Raw genomic sequence first — 12,205 nt, 5'->3', positions numbered from 1 at the left:
TACACACATACACACACACATATATATATATCTCTTAGTCTAGAGTATTATATCCCTAGTGTTAACCACAGAAGTTATCTCTGGATGGTGAGATTATGGGTGATTTTTGTATATGTAAAAAGGTGGTTAGGTGGTTCTCATCTGTATGATATAATTCTTCTTGAGTGTTTTTTTTGAGATGGAGTCTTGCTCTGTCACCCAGGCTGGAGTGCAGTGACACAAACTCAGCTCACTGCTACCTCTGCCTCCCAGGTTGAAGCAAGTCTCTGGTCTCAGCCTCCTGGGTAGCTGGGATTATAGGCACACGTCACCATGGACGGCTAATTTTTGTATTTTAGTACAGATGGGGTTTCACTATGTTGGCCAGGCTGGTCTCAAATTCCTGACCTCAGGTGATCTGTCCAGCTTGGCCTCCCAAAGTGCTAGGATTACAGCGTGAGCCACCACACCTGGCCTGTTTTTTAAAAAATAGAGATGGGGTCTCACAACGTTGCCTTGAATTCCTGGGCTCAAGCCATCTACCCGCCTTGGCCTCCCAAAGTGCTGGGATAATAGGCAATGAGCCACCGGGCTGGGCCCCTTGTATTTTTTCTTAACATAATAAATACACAACTTACATAAAAATCTAAATAGTGGTCCCCCCAAAAGAATATACACATTTTGTGAAAAGACTAAAATGTAACAATAGTGAACCCACAATGGTGTTTTACCAGGTGCTAAAAGGTATGGTATTAATAATTCAGAGGAAAGGAAGGTGGGGAATGTATGGACACAGATGGTTTCATGTAGCAGGTGAAAGTTAAGTCTATTATGCTGGTGAGTGTTAAGTCTATTATGCTAATCATCTTTGTTAAATCTCATAAGTTTCTAGTTCTATAATATGACTACCGCATGCTATGAAAAATACGTTCAAGAGCTAACCTTCAGCATCATGGCTGAAAGCACATGCTACTAAGAGCATCCACTTAGAATTTACAAGTTGGGAGGCTGAGCAGAAAGATAGCTGACTTCATGAAGGAGGGTAATTTTCCAGTGACACTGCAGATTCACAGTGCATAGGTATACTATAAATGACTTTAGAGGGTTTTTGTTGTTGTTGTTGTTGTTGTTGAGACGGAGTGTCGCTCTGTCACCCAGGCTAGTGTGCAATGGCACAATCTCGGCTCATTGCAACCTCCGCCTCCCGGGCTCAAGTGATTCTCCTGCCTCAGCCTCCTGAGTAGCTAGGGTTACAGGCACGCACCACCACACCCAGCTAATTTTTGTATTTTCAGTAGAGATGGGGTTTCACCATATTGCCCAGGCTGGTCTTGAACTTCTGACCTCAGGTGATCCACCCACCTTGGCCTCCCAAAGTGCTGGGTTTACAGGCGTGAGCCACTGCACCTGGCTTAGAAGGGTTTTTTTTAAAGTAATGTGAATATGAAAGAATCTGGGGAGAAGCTAAAATGATGACTGAGATGAGAGCTGGGAAAACATGTGGATGTTTGTGAATTCACTGTTTTTTGGGATTGGAAGTGCCTTGGGAAACCTCCACCATCTTTGGAAGGTGGGCCTCCATCTCTGCACAATCACCTTATTTTCGGTGCTATGGGACATTAGCAAGAACATGACTAAGTCAATAGCAAGTTTTTCATATCTTGGCACAGAAAGTAACACTGACAATAGATGAACACATGAGGAAAGTGGGCACACAATGACTTCTGGACAATCAGTGAAATTGTTGAAACATTTCAAAGCTAAACCCATGTATTATTTTTTTCCTTTAGGCTAAAATATCCAGCATCAAGAAGAGTTGTTTGATTATTTCTACCCTCAAGTATTCACTCTCTAATATATCCTCAGAGTATGAGCATTTCTATCATGATAAAACTTTCTTCCCTCTCTCGATGACACAGAAGGGTACCTGTTACTGCACATAGCTGAATATTTTAGATTTGAAGGGCCATGTTGCAATACTGCACATGCCACCAATGTGAGAGAAGAGAATTTAGAAAAACTTCCCTACAGTCTGTAAGCCAGGGAGGTCATGGTATCTTCTGTCTCTACACATCAACTTTCCTCAACAAGACATTACAGCAGTCAAAGAAATGATTTGAATTTTTAAGTACTGAAATTGCTATAAACACAAAAAGAGATAAAGCAGTAGGGGTTACTTCTTTCTTGTACATGTTTTGATAAGGAACAAATTATTCATTTCATAGACAGTTTGGGAAGTTTGGGGGAATGTCAAGATCATAAAAATGTACCTTATTCTATATTGTATGTGTTTACTGTATTTCCATTTTATCAACTCATTCAGTCATTATTCATTCAGTGACTCAAGAAATAAGAATGTCTAGTGTATGTTAAACACTGTATTAGGAGAAATACTTGTAAATAGCTAAATCACCATGGGTATTTGGGCTATTGCTAAGCTACAAATCTAGTATCAAGAAAAAACAAAGGGTCGGGCACACTGGTTCACGCCTGCAGTCCCAGAACTTTGGGAGGCCAAGGCAGGAGAACCGCTTGAGTCCAGGAGTTCAAGACCAGCCTGGGCAACATGGTGAAACCTCATCTGTACAAAAAATACAAAAAGTTAGCCAGACATGGTGTGTCACACTCAGAAGTTCAGTGTGGCAGGGGTCAGGGTTGGGTGAGGGAAGTGTTGGCAAAGAGGGTGACTTGGTTTGTAAGCTAAGCTGAGTGGAAGAGGGAGTTGGGTAGTTCAGCTGTGGGTGGTGGTGGCCGATTAGAGCTTTATTTTGTAAGAAAATAACTGGGAGAGTGTGGAAGATGGGCTGTAGTAGGGAGACAGATGCTGGAGGGCCAAGTAGGTTATCCAAGTAAATATGACAAAGATTGGTTCAAAAGCAGCAGCCATGGTAATACAGAAAAGGGGCAAGAGTATGAGTGAGAGTAAACACTGCTAAATGATATCAAATTTACAGAAGCAGAAGCCAACTTAAGACGGGAGGCAAGATCACGACTTCAGTTTGGGGCATGTTTGAGGTACTTCTAACACTGAATACTCTAGCAGCTGTCAAAGAGCCTGGTCTGGGGCTCAGGACAGAGGCCTGGGCTGGAGATGTACTATTTCAGAACTCTCAGTGATAAACAGGGTGAATGAAATCACATGGGGAAAACCTATGGCAAAATATAAAAGGAACACTTTGGAACACGACAGCCTGGGCACACATGTGCTGGGACAAGAGAGGAGCCGACTGAAGAGACATGGTGTGGGTTAGGGAAGGGGAAGTGGGAAAGAGGCAATGGGAAATGATAGAGAAGAGAAGGCTTTCAGAAGCAAAGAGGGGCAAAGTTGTCAAATGCAGTGACTCCTTAATAACATCTGGTACTTGTAAGCACTCCCTATGGCAGGCACTGCTCTGGGTGCTTTACATGTGTAATTTCATTTGCTCCCTACAACAACTCCAGTTGGTAGGAACTATCAACCTCCCACTTACAGAGAAGGCAGCTAAAATCCTGGGAAGTTAGGCAACTTGCCCAAAGTCACCCAGCTAGCTGGCTCTACAATGAATTCTTAATCACTATCCTAGGGATGGGACTCACTACAGGCCTTTAGATGTGTCAGAAGAGTAATGCAAGTGAAAACCTGATTACAATGAATTACAAAGTAAAAAGAGAGAGAGACAAGGTAAGCTGACAAGGATTGCCAATTTCTTCTCTTAAAGTTGTCTGAGAGTAAATGCAAGAAAGCTAATTAGGAACTTGAGGCATGGAAATGAAGAGGGATTTTTTTTTGTCTTTCTGATGGGAGAGTGCAATCACATGTGTCATTTGTCCCACATTAATCCATCATTCCATGTGGTTGGGATGGGGTTGGGGAGTCCTCACTCTACTGCCCCAGCCTCAAGAGTAGGCATATAACCTGGGCCTTGCCAAAAAGCTAGCTTCAGCTGGGTTTAGTGGCACTCCTGGTAGTTACTCAGAGGCTAAGGCAGGAGGATCATGGAAGCCCAGAATGAAGTACAGCTGAGAAACATAAGGACTTCTTTAAACAAACAAACAAAACCCAGCTTCATCCCTGGCCCCAGGGACTGGTTCATGATAGGCACATCACCCAGCAGGAACAATCTGTGGTTCTGTGCAACATTCTAAAAGGAACTTGGAAAAGAGGAAATAGGCTCGAAGCTGATGGAAGCCATTTTCCCACAGAGTGGAGAAAGCCTGAGAGTACACAGAGGTTAAAGTCCACACACAGAACAAAGGAGAGCTGGGAAACAGCCAGCTCTGATGTGTGTCCTCTTGAAAATTGTCATGCCTGAAGCCAGATCCACCTATGGGCTTCCTAGCTCCCAGAGACAATGTATTTCTTTAACGTGAATTTGGTGTTTTGATCTTTGACTTTGTCACATGTAATCAACGGAGCTCTGCTATACTAGTTAGAATGTAAGCACCAGTACCCTCTGTCAAAGGCCCTCTGAACAGGGTCCTGCCTACCCTCTGCAGACCAATATGGTGATAAGGAGGAGATGGGAAGCTCTGTGCTAAGACCTTCATAAGCCTGAATTTCCTTGGAATTTCCATCCTCCTGGAAAAGGTACCTTTGACAGAGGCCACTGGTCTGAACAACCTTCTATCTTGAAAATACCTAGACGGCTATGCATCAACTTCTCAACCACAGTCTGTGATGCTGTCCCAAGGCCGTCTCAGATATCCGCCTCCACTAGGAACTGGATATCCTTGCCTTTAGCCTGTATCCTGAGTGCCCTAGGGGACCAAGGTCCTCATGATCTCCACTGGCAAGATGCTCACCCCCCCTTTAGCTGCACCCTGGGGCATCTGGGATGTCCCCCATTCTTGGGAATGGGTGCTCCCCAGAGACCTCACACCATCAGAGAGTGCCTCTCTATCACAGGAGGCAGGCTGATTTTACCTTGGGTTGAGTGTCAGTGTGAGTTACAGTGATCAAAATGCTTTGGGCATCTAGCCAGAAATACAGCTCCAAACACAATCCTCAGACCTGTGCCCATTTGAAAGTCCCTTTATATCACCAAAGTCATGTAGTTCTTTCCTCTCTCTCAAGGTTTCAACAAACGTAACTTAATTGTTTCTCACTAATGCATGACACATTGCTAGTTCTTTGCAGTACACTGAAGCTTTGCAACTTTTCCTTTTTACGTTTTTCTACTGCTACTTCTGTGAACAGGAAAGTTCTTCCTTCAGCAGTTGGCAGTAAGATATCTTCTGTAGCCAAATGTTAGTCTCAATATTTTCCCATCAGCAAAAAGATGGCCATTTGGTTTCTACGTTCTTTTAAGGCACCTATAGTGTTTTCTATTAAAATGGTACTTAATTAGTAGGGATTTTAAGTTCGTAAGTTAACGGAACCATTTTTTTTAAAGGTAAGTGCTTTAGCATGGGCCACAATAGCAGGCAATCTAGCACATTTCCTCTGTTAAAGAAGCCTTGCCCAAAGGCAACACAGTCTCTCCAAGATCCATTTTTTAGAAGGCCAGCCAAACCACAAATATAGGAAGTCAAAGGGGAATCACACAAGGTGGACGAGCTAAGGTTGCGTGGGTAAGCGTGGTTAGTCCCATCCGTCACTTAGTTCATCCAGTTCCATGACTTGCAGGACCATGCCTTCAACCATGGGCGACAGATTTAACATGGTGCCAAGATCCAAAAACCAGAAAGGGAAAACAGTCGGAGAATTCTCCCTGTCTTCTCCTCCACCCTGGGTCATACAGAAAGGAAGACGACTAAAAAAATGCTTTTATTCTCACTTCTTTTTCTAAATGGGTAATAAATTATCTTCAGCTTACACCCCTCTGAAGTGCACTCTAAAACACCAGAACTTCCTTAATCTTCAACTTTAAAGAGAAAAGCAACTCATTTTCTTTTGCACAAGGACATGGCATTTTTACCAAACCTTTGCAACCCAGCTCTTTTAGCAATCTTATCAGGTAGGGCCAGGGAAAAAGTTCCCCAAAATTAAAAAAGCAACTTCCAGGGGAACCATCTAAAAATCCCCCTTATTTGGGGCCCCTTTAAGTTCCCTTCTTATTACAGAGCCTTAGGCAAATAAAGGAAAACTTAGGCTGATTTTCCAAAGACCCTAATAGGTATACAGAAGTTTTCCAAAATTTAACTCAAGTATTTCACCTCACAAGGAAGGATGTTATACTGCTCCTAAACCGGAACCTAATGGTAGCTAAAAAGCAAGCAGCTCAATTTCAGAGGTGAGCAATATATTTCCCATAATACCACAAAAGGGAAGAAAACAAACAAGGAAAGCAAAAAAAATTGTAGAAACACCATTCCCAATTGGGAGGGAAGCAGTTCCAGTAAACACTTCTGATTGAAATCCCAACAACTCAGGAAATAAATGAAAAAAAGAAAGTACTTTTTAATATGCATTTTAGAAGGCCTGTGGAAAACCAGGGCCAAACCTCTTAATTACTCTAAACTGTCTATAATAGACCACAAGACAGGTAAGAATCCTGTAGCCTTTATGAAAAGGCTGAGAAAGGCACTAATAGAATACAACTCCTTAACCCCAATTCAGTCAAGGGATGGCTCGTTCTAAAAAACAAGTTTATTACACAGGCAGCTGCCAATATTAAAAGGAAACTACAAAAGCAAGCTATGGGACCAAACAGCACCTTAGAAAGCCTCCTAACAGTGGCTAATTTGGTCTTTTATAATAGGGACCAGAAGGAGGCCCAAAGGAAAAAGAAAAAGCTCAGGAGAAGGACAAAGGCTCTAGCAGCAGCTTTGCAGGCTTGCAAAGTCCAGGATCCCCGAAGTGCATCTGCTAGCTGCTATTAGTGTGGCAGGCCAGGGCATTTTAAAAAGGAATGCCCAGGCAGCAAGAAAAAGCCATCTCAACCCTGTCCAGCCTGTGGCGGAGACCACTGGAGACAGAACTGCCCCCAGAGGTGGAGGTCACTGGGTTCAGGACCAGTCTCACAGATGGTCCAGCAGGACTGATGGATCCTAGGGCTCAAGCCCTGGCTCCAGCGGCTCAAACTGCCATTATAGCATGAGAGCTCTGAGTAATTCTGAAAATTAAAGCAAGGAAAGTGAACCTCCTTCTAAACATTAAAGCCAGTCTCTTTCTTTTCTCCTCTCTAAACCAGGCCTCCCCTCTTCCCATAGCAAGACCATAAGGGGTATCTCAGGAAAAACTCTAATCCAATATTTTTCTCAATCTTAGTTGCAGTTAGGAGGACCTATTACACACACATGCTTCCAAGCCATTGTCATAATAGCTCTACTAGTCAAAAAAGCCTCCAATTTAACCCTAGAAAATTATTTAACTGTTTATACCCCACATAATGTGGCAGAATTACCGTCCTCTAGGGAAAACTCTTAGCTAACAGCCAGTAAAACAAGAAATACATAAGGCAGGATAAGCAGTAGTCACTCTAAATAATGTCTCTCCCCAGGCACAGTGCTCAATTCACTAAGCTGATAGTTCTTACAAGAGCACTTGAATTAAGCAAAGGAAAGGTAGCTAACATTTATACTAACTCCAAGTATGCTTTCCTAATTTTCCATGCTCATGTTGCCATTTGAAAGGAAAGATATCCGCTTACCACTAATGATTCTCCTATAAAATATCACCAGAAAATCAATAGGTTATTATCCTCAGTTTTTCTTCCACAAGAAATAGCAAGAATGCATTGTAGGGGACATCAAAAAGAAACAAGTGAAGTAGCCAAAGGAAATCAATTGACTAATCAGGTAGCTAGGTCAAAGGCAAGGAAGCCGCAAGGCATCAACATGCTTCAAACCTCTTCTAATCTAGGAAGGCTCCATAAAAGAAATTAAACTTCAGTATTCCTTATAGAAATAAAATAGGCCACTTCTCAAGGGCATACTTTCCAGCCCTCAGAATTGCTATGGTCAAATAATGGCAAACTCCATTTGCCAGCCTCCAGCCAATGGAAAGTTCTTAAAATCCTTCACCAAGCTTTTCACTTGGGAAAGGATAAAACTTATTAATGTGCTCAGATATTGTTTTCAGGCAGAAAACCTCTAAATTGGTTAAGCATGTAACCTCTCTATTACTTCCAACAAAAATTGACACAACTAGCAGAAGCCCAACCCCAGAAAATAGAGCCATCTTTATTCAACCCAGGACATTTAGTATTAGCAAAAACTCTCATCTCTCTTTCCTTCCATAAGCCAAGCTGGAAAGGGCCCTACGCTGTTCTTCTTTCAATCCCTTTGGCAATAAAAGTTACAGAAATCAACTTCTGGATACATCACACTCAAGTCAAAGCCTAAAAAGCTAAGGGAGCAACCCCTGACAGCCCAGAGGAACGTCCTAAATATCAGTGTGAAGAAATAGAAAATCTTAAGCTAAAACTCATAAAAAAAAAATAAGTAACTACGTAAGGGCTATTCATCTTAATCCCACTCCTACCTAACCTTTCCTCTCAAAGTTCACCACCAAATATTAAAACTTCTTTTTAACTCATATTTGCAAACAAATTTTAATTATACATGGGATTGCATTTGTAACTTTATAAATCTACGAAGGAGATTATATCTTGGCAAGTAAATAAATAATTTTAAATGGAAATTATTTACTATGCCACTCTTGTGGGAACTGTTATCATCCTGCTACTATTTGCACTAAAACTATACACTGTGTCACCCACAATGTGGAATTCTGGTTGAAAAATTCTAATTGCTGTAATATTTTGCCTGATTATCATCCTTATAACAGGATTAATAATTGCAGGAAAGATTTACTCAAGGTTGTTTTGCTTATAGCAAAAGTAATAGGAATAAAAAGTAAGTATAAAAGTTTTACTATCACTAAGTGTAATAGGCCTTTTTACTAAAGGTTGATAATACAATACACTTTAAGCTAGGAAAAGAAGGTTATTAAAAAAAGATTTTATGCAAGGAAAGATTTTTATGGTAAATACAGTCCTAAAAAAAAATACAACTGGTTATTTGAAAGAAGGATGTTTAGAACAAGTCAGAAAGTTTAAGTATGTTGTAGAGTTTGTGGAAGTTATTAAAAAATTAATAAAGAAAAGAAATTGTCAAATTAATGCTAAAATTATTTTAGCCACCCAATAACATATCTCTCCCAATCATATTGCAAGGTACAAAAATAGCCTAAGCCTAAAATTACTCTCTAACGGCAAGTCAAGGGGCAAATACATGCTTTTCCTCAAGAAAAATGTTCCTTTTATATTAATGTTTCTGGTAATGTTCAGCACATCTAGTAAAGGCAAAACGGTATTGCAATCCATTGGTGTAACAAACAGGTGTCAAACTCTACTGTCAGTTACGGTCTATAGGACCCCCACTAATGGTGGTAATCTTAATGCTCATATTCTAACCCTGTATTTTAAATCTTCTTGTACAATTTATCTTTTTTTGCCTAAAGGTAACCAAACTCCAAACAGTGCTGCAAACAAAGCCAAACATAGACACGCTATTCTTCCAAAAACCCTTAAATCAACCTCAGGAGAAGGCCCAACTCCTGTTCCCCCACACGGCACCCCTTTTCAACAGGAAGTAGCCAGAAAGAATCGGCATCCAACATCCCCTAATAGCAGTTAGGTTTACTTCTCTTTAAAGGGGGAATAACACAGTAGTTATTAAGAAATAACTTTTAGGCAGATAGCAGGGGTAAAGGTTCTCAGTGAAAATTTTCCTGCAATAAAAAGCAACTGCCCGAAACATTTCTTCTCTAACAGAAAAGGCAGCTGAAGAGCCAGGCTGGCAAACTCCAATATGCGAATACCAGCGATCAAAAACTAGGTCCATCTGACATGGCCAACATGGTGATTCCTGCTTTCTCCTTGTCACCACCTGTGCCAAGTGTCATGGCCACCTCCGGATAACACCACGTGTTCAGAACATCATGGTGACCCACATTTGCATATTAAAGGACTAAGGTGGGAGGGCCAGGTTTTTTTCGGGCTATGTAAATGACACACCTGGTCAAACCAATCCCCTGGGCCCATGCAAATCAAACATCACCTCTTCCAGCCTCTGATATAACTGACCATTTTTCCGCTGCTCACGCAGTCTTTGTTTCAAGCCCCCCCACCTCTGTCTCTGTAGAAGGGAGCTGTTTTCTTCTTTCTTGCCTATTAAACTTTTCGCGCCTTAAAACCACTCCACGTGTGTGTGTGTCCTTTTACCTAAATCAGTGCAAGACCAAAAACCCTGGTGTTCTTCCATTCATCAGAGCTGTATCATCACTATCTCTAAATTACTTATTCATATCCATTATGTGTGAGGAAGAAACGTGGCTCATAACTCCTTTTGCATTCCTACCTTTATTTTTGACCTAGATATTCCTTTGTCTTTCCCAAAGGACTGCTTAGTTTTCATCAGAGCAGGAACACCTCAAAAGAAACTTTTTTATTAATCTAATTGTATGTTTACTGCCCAATAGAATCCTTTTTTTTTTTTTTTTTTTTTTTGAGACAGAGTCTTGGCCGGGCGCGGTGGCTCAAGCCTGTAATCCCAGCACTTTGGGAGGCCGAGACGGGCGGATCACGAGGTCGGGAGATCGAGACCATCCTGGTTAACACGGTGAAACCCCGTCTCTACTAAAAAATACAAAAAACTAGCCGGGCGAGGTGGCGGGCGCCTGTAGTCCCAGCTACTCGGGAGGCTGAGGCAGGAGAATGGCGTGAACCCAGGAGGCGGAGCTTGCAGTGAGCTGAGATCTGGCCACTGCACTCCAGCCTGGGTGACAGAGCGAGACTCCGTCTCAAAAAAAAAAAAAAAAAAAAGAGACAGAGTCTTGCTCTTTTGCCCAGGCTGGAGTGCAGTGGCGCGATCTCAGCTCACTGCAAGCTCCGCCTCCTGGGTTCATGCCATTCTCCTGCCTCAGCTTCCTGAGTAGCTGGGACTACAGGCGCCCACCACCACACCTGGCTAATTTTTTTTTCTTTTTTCTTTTGTATTTTTAGTAGAGATGGGGTTTCACCATGTTAGCCAAGATGGTCTTGATCTCCTGACCTTGTGATCTGCCCGCCTTGGCCTCCCAAAGTGCTGGGATTACAGACATGAGCCACCGTGCCCAGCCAGAATAAATACTATCAAGACTGACAAACTCACTGAAATATAAATTCATAGCTCTCCCTATATTTTCCTCATTCTATCAACATACACAATTCCAGCCAGTAACTAGCAGCTAGCATTTGCAATTCCTTCCCTCAGTCATTTTTGTCAGGGTAGAAAACCCATGCAAACTGAACTCAATCACTCTTATTGTCATTTTAAAAAGCCTAAACCCACTAAACAGCTTATCAAGATGTTCTGGAAATTGAGTGGGGGGAAAGAAAAAAGGGGGAAGAAAATTTCTGTTAGGGCAAAGGCTCACAAATTCTGAGATTAACAGGTCTTGCATTTGTTCCACAACCCTGCTCCAGGAGATGGCTGCTGGGGCTCAAAGCCCAGTCACAGAGGCTGCACCCCAGCAGAGCCCCAGCTATGCTCTCTCTGCTGCCTTGACTCTAATAAACCTTTGCACAGCTTTTGGGTGTGTGTGAAAAAAGAAGGATGGAAGAGAGAGGGAATACAAAATGAAACTGAATTTCCTGCCAGCCCAAGTAGTTCTCCCATGCCTGAGTTGGTAGATGAGATTCAGAGCTTCTATGTTACTATCTTGGTCTTTAGTCTTTCCAGAGCCTGGCATCCCTTGGCCTCTCTAATGAAGACCGTATTAGCATGCACTTGCTTGAGTACTTTTGAATCTCATCAAAAAAATCTCTTCCACTTATGATATTTTACAAACAAATCTTCTTTAAATTTTTTTAATATGAAAAATTTCAAATGCATACAAAATCACAGAAAATAGTAAAAAAAAAAAAATTAAAAAAAAAATAAAACTCCATACATCCATCACCTAGCTTCAATAATTATCAAGACTCTTGTCCTTCCCATTTCACCTAATACCTCAACTATTTCTTTTTCTAGAGTACTTTAAAGCAGGCCTGAGACATTATATCAGTCTACTTGTACACACATCAGTAAGCATCTTTAACAGATAGGACATTTTACAAATACAGAATTAGAATGCCTTTATCACACCTAACAAAGACAAATAATAATTCCTTAAATTAATTTAAAACCCAGCCTATATTAAAATTTCCTCTGATGGTCTTAAAACATGTCATGTATAGCTGGTTTCTTTCAATCACAATTCAAAGTCCATATACTACATTCTGTAGCCTGATTTTTCCATTGACAGTAAGGTCAGAGAAGC

At 41.5% G+C, this 12,205-nt stretch overlaps 1 protein-coding gene across 7 annotated transcripts in view; it reads right to left on the bottom strand.

Annotated features, from left to right (window-relative positions):
* Positions 1 to 12,205, bottom strand: part of LOC105475271 (dedicator of cytokinesis 4) — a 474,119-nt gene that overhangs the window by 66,888 nt on the left and 395,026 nt on the right. The gene's annotated exons all lie outside the window — the stretch shown is intronic.

The sequence above is a fragment of the Macaca nemestrina genome, chromosome 4 (genome assembly GCF_043159975.1).
Source record: "Macaca nemestrina isolate mMacNem1 chromosome 4, mMacNem.hap1, whole genome shotgun sequence".
NCBI classification, from domain to species: Eukaryota; Metazoa; Chordata; class Mammalia; order Primates; family Cercopithecidae; genus Macaca; species Macaca nemestrina.
The sequence above is the reverse complement of the archived record's forward strand: the minus strand, read 5'-3'. Positions and strand labels throughout refer to the sequence as shown.